The sequence below is a fragment of the Schistocerca americana genome, unplaced genomic scaffold (assembly GCF_021461395.2).
Source record: "Schistocerca americana isolate TAMUIC-IGC-003095 unplaced genomic scaffold, iqSchAmer2.1 HiC_scaffold_801, whole genome shotgun sequence".
Lineage (NCBI taxonomy): Eukaryota > Metazoa > Arthropoda > Insecta > Orthoptera > Acrididae > Schistocerca > Schistocerca americana.
This window is the reverse complement of record NW_025726568.1, coordinates 22,501-27,500: the sequence shown is the minus strand read 5'-3', so window position 1 is coordinate 27,500 and position 5,000 is coordinate 22,501. Positions and strand designations below refer to the sequence as shown.

General features: G+C 53.2%; 1 non-coding gene across 1 annotated transcript in view; it reads right to left on the bottom strand.

Moving 5' to 3' along the window:
* LOC124591090 overlaps nucleotides 1–1,577 on the bottom strand; it is a 1,910-nt gene extending 333 nt beyond the window's left edge. Inside the window, exon 1 of the ribosomal RNA XR_006976941.1 lies at nucleotides 1–1,577. This exon is cut by the window's left edge and continues 333 nt beyond it. This is a non-coding gene — a ribosomal RNA (small subunit ribosomal RNA).
* Between the last annotated feature and the right edge of the window lie 3,423 nt (nucleotides 1,578–5,000).

Below are 5,000 nucleotides of genomic sequence, written 5' to 3'. Positions count from 1 at the left end.
TAGCGCGCGTGCGGCCCAGAACATCTAAGGGCATCACAGACCTGTTATTGCTCAATCTCGTGCGGCTAGAAGCCGCCTGTCCCTCTAAGAAGAAAAGTAATCGCTGACAGCACGAAGGATGTCACGCGACTAGTTAGCAGGCTAGAGTCTCGTTCGTTATCGGAATTAACCAGACAAATCGCTCCACCAACTAAGAACGGCCATGCACCACCACCCACCGAATCAAGAAAGAGCTATCAATCTGTCAATCCTTCCGGTGTCCGGGCCTGGTGAGGTTTCCCGTGTTGAGTCAAATTAAGCCGCAGGCTCCACTCCTGGTGGTGCCCTTCCGTCAATTCCTTTAAGTTTCAGCTTTGCAACCATACTTCCCCCGGAACCCAAAAGCTTTGGTTTCCCGGAGGCTGCCCGCCGAGTCATCGGAGGAACTGCGGCGGATCGCTGGCTGGCATCGTTTATGGTTAGAACTAGGGCGGTATCTGATCGCCTTCGAACCTCTAACTTTCGTTCTTGATTAATGAAAACATACTTGGCAAATGCTTTCGCTTCTGTTCGTCTTGCGACGATCCAAGAATTTCACCTCTAACGTCGCAATACGAATGCCCCCGCCTGTCCCTATTAATCATTACCTCGGGTTCCGAAAACCAACAAAATAGAACCGAGGTCCTATTCCATTATTCCATGCACACAGTATTCAGGCGGGCTTGCCTGCTTTAAGCACTCTAATTTGTTCAAAGTAAACGTGCCGGCCCACCGAGACACTCACTCAAGAGCACCCTGGTAGGATTGCAACGGGGTCCGCCTCGGGACGCACGAGCACGCACGAGGCGCGTCGCACGCCTTCAGCTCGCCCCACCGGCAGGACGTCCCACGATACATGCCAGTTAAACACCGACGGGCGGTGAACCAACAGCGTGGGACACAAATCCAACTACGAGCTTTTTAACCGCAACAACTTTAATATACGCTATTGGAGCTGGAATTACCGCGGCTGCTGGCACCAGACTTGCCCTCCAATAGATACTCGTTAAAGGATTTAAAGTGTACTCATTCCGATTACGGGGCCTCGGATGAGTCCCGTATCGTTATTTTTCGTCACTACCTCCCCGTGCCGGGAGTGGGTAATTTGCGCGCCTGCTGCCTTCCTTGGATGTGGTAGCCGTTTCTCAGGCTCCCTCTCCGGAATCGAACCCTGATTCCCCGTTACCCGTTACAACCATGGTAGGCGCAGAACCTACCATCGACAGTTGATAAGGCAGACATTTGAAAGATGCGTCGCCGGTACGAGGACCGTGCGATCAGCCCAAAGTTATTCAGAGTCACCAAGGCAAACGGACCGGACGAGCCGACCGATTGGTTTTGATCTAATAAAAGCGTCCCTTCCATCTCTGGTCGGGACTCTGTTTGCATGTATTAGCTCTAGAATTACCACAGTTATCCAAGTAACGTGGGTACGATCTAAGGAACCATAACTGATTTAATGAGCCATTCGCGGTTTCACCTTAATGCGGCTTGTACTGAGACATGCATGGCTTAATCTTTGAGACAAGCATATGACTACTGGCAGGATCAACCAGGGAGCTGCGTCAACTAGAGCTGAGCAGCCGGCCGCCCGGGAGTGTGTCCCGGGGGCCCGCGCGAACACGCAAGCGTCCGCTCAATTATTCTGCAAACAGGAGGAGGCTGAGCTCCCCTGCACAATACACCTCGAAACCCTCTCAGGTCCCGGCGGCGCGCAGCGCCGTCCTAAGTACTTGGTCGGGTTCGAGAGAGGCGCAATCGCCCGGAGTTTGGCGAGTAGACGCTTTAGGTGCGACCACCCGTGCTCCCAACTGAGCTTGCCGCTGCCGACAGAGGCCCGGGAGCGTGCTGTCGTGGCATTGCCGGCGGGAGACAACACGCGCCACCTACGGTGGCCGGCAGCTCCAACGCCAGCGCCACAGAAGGACAAAAGCCCCACTTGGGTGCCGAAGCGAACTCTCCCAGCACAGCGCACGCGCCAACACGTCCGCACAGCTGCGATACAAACCACCTGCGAGAACCGCAGAGGCGACCGAGCAGCAGACGGCGTCGCGGCGCCGAGCGCCGGGCGGCGGCGCATCCTCAGCGCACACAGTCCTCAATCGGACCAGCACACTGCAGATATCCACCGCGCTTCGCACCGGGCCCGCGAGGACCTACTTTGGCCGCACGGCGCCGCGTGCAGGGTGCGCCGGCGCGCAGCTGCGCCGCCTGCCGCCTCCGTCGGCCGGCGCGCCTGCCACTGGCCGCCCCCACCAGCCGGCTGTAGCGCGTGCGCCCACGCACCGCGCGGCCAGCACGCCGGGAGGCCCCCCCTCACCGGCCGGGGACGGTCCCACCCAGCCACCGCCGCGTATCGCTTCACACCCACATGCCATTCACGTTCGTGGGCATGGTGGGTATCGCTGAAACAACCGGTTGGTAGCTCAACCGATCGTCGCCATCACTGATTCACCTCTAGCGAGAACAACCGCACCACAACCGTTTACCAGTTGTTCATTTGCGTAACGTCACCAGCAAACGTAGACGTCCATCGCCATTTGCAAATTCAACGATTGTTGCATGCCTGTGTCAGGTGTCACGACACACTATGTCTGCCCACATACACGCAACAACATGTGCACGCTTCGCGAACACGTGGAAGGTGGCCCCCGTACGTATGCGATGTCCATTGCGCGAACGACTGTCAACCGGCCTCTGTCGCATGTCGCAGATGTGGAACGCAGTGCACCATGCTATCACGGTGTGTGAGAAGAGACGACTACGTCTGACAACACGCGCCACTACATCAACAGACGGCTCATGCTGATCGCCATCCACGGCATACCATACTGCAATCCAGCTCTTATAGGGAGACGACACGTAGCTGAGTGCACAATATTTGGACCGTATGGTTCGCCGTTGTTGGCGCAGTCGTGGTACGGTCACACATGTACCACGATGTATCATTCAGTACATGAGGACCAATGTGCAGTACAGTGTGTGATTTGGACGTACAACATCAGCGGACAGTTGACACACGCCGTACCACAACGTAGGCTGTGCTTCGCCATGCAAATGCCAATGAACAACTGCGAAGGGCATTGAGCATGTACGTCCTGCTGCCATCCGCATTACAGTGTATAGCTGCAAGGTGTTTAACATGAAGCGATACTCTGGGGACCAGGCAGTGCGAGTAGCAAACTATATTGCGGGGGTTGCAGTTAGGCAACACCACACTAATTTAACGCGTCGTATGACAATTACAGAGCAGGTTAAGGCCCAACGTGTGTTGGGTTAAGGCCCAACGTGTGTTGGGTTAAGGCCCAACGTGTGTTGGGTTAAGGCCCAACGTGTGTTGGGTTAAGGCCCAACGTGTGTTGGGTTAAGGCCCAACGTGTGTTGGGTTAAGGCCCAACGTGTGTTGGGTTAAGGCCCAACGTGTGTTGGGTTAAGGCCCAACGTGTGTTGGGTTAAGGCCCAACGTGTGTTGGGTTAAGGCCCAACGTGTGTTGGGTTAAGGCCCAACGTGTGTTGGGTTAAGGCCCAACGTGTGTTGGGTTAAGGCCCAACGTGTGTTGGGTTAAGGCCCAACGTGTGTTGGGTTAAGGCCCAACGTGTGTTGGGTTAAGGCCCAACGTGTGTTGGGTTAAGGCCCAACGTGTGTTGGGTTAAGGCCCAACGTGTGTTGGGTTAAGGCCCAACGTGTGTTGGGTTAAGGCCCAACGTGTGTTGGGTTAAGGCCCAACGTGTGTTGGGTTAAGGCGCAACGTGTGTTGGGTTAAGGCGCAACGTGGGTTACGTTAAGGCGCAACGTGGGTTACGTTAAGGCGCAACGTGGGTTACGTTAAGGCGCAACGTGGGTTACGTTAAGGCGCAACGTGGGTTACGTTAAGGCGCAACGTGGGTTACGTTAAGGCGCAACGTGGGTTACGTTAAGGCGCAACGTGGGTTACGTTAAGGCCCAATATAGGTTAGGTTAAGGCCCAATATAGGTTAGGTTAAGGCCCAATATAGGTTAGGTTAAGGCCCAATATAGGTTAGGTTAAGGCCCAATATAGGTTAGGTTAAGGTACAATATAGGTTAGGTTAAGGTACAATATAGGTTAGGTTAAGGTACAATATAGGTTAGGTTAAGGTACAATATGGGTTAGGTTAAGGTACAATATGGGTTAGGTTAAGGCGCAATATGGGTTAGGTTAAGGCGCAATATGGGTTAGGTTAAGGCGCAATATGGGTTAGGTTAAGGCGCAATATGGGTTAGGTTAAGGCGCAATATGGGTTAGGTTAAGGCGCAATATGGGTTAGGTTAAGGCGCAATATGGGTTAGGTTAAGGCGCAATATGGGTTAGGTTAAGGCGCAATATGGGTTAGGTTAAGGTACAATATAGGTTAGGTTAAGGTACAATATAGGTTAGGTTAAGGTACAATATAGGTTAGGTTAAGGTACAATATGGGTTAGGTTAAGGTACAATATAGGTTAGGTTAAGGCACAATATGGGTTAGGTTAAGGCGCAATATGGGTTAGGGTAAGGCGCAATATGGGTTAGGTTAAGGCGCAATATGGGTTAGGTTAAGGCGCAACGTGGGTTACGTTAAGGCGCAACGTGGGTTACGTTAAGGCGCAACGTGGGTTACGTTAAGGCGCAACGTGGGTTACGTTAAGGCGCAACGTGGGTTACGTTAAGGCGCAACGTGGGTTACGTTAAGGCCCAATATAGGTTAGGTTAAGGCCCAATATAGGTTAGGTTAAGGCCCAATATAGGTTAGGTTAAGGCCCAATATAGGTTAGGTTAAGGTACAATATAGGTTAGGTTAAGGTACAATATAGGTTAGGTTAAGGTACAATATGGGTTAGGTTAAGGCGCAATATGGGTTAGGTTAAGGCGCAATATGGGTTAGGTTAAGGCGCAATATGGGTTAGGTTAAGGCGCAACGTGGGTTACGTTAAGGCGCAACGTGGGTTACGTTAAGGCGCAACGTGGGTTACGTTAAGGCGCAAC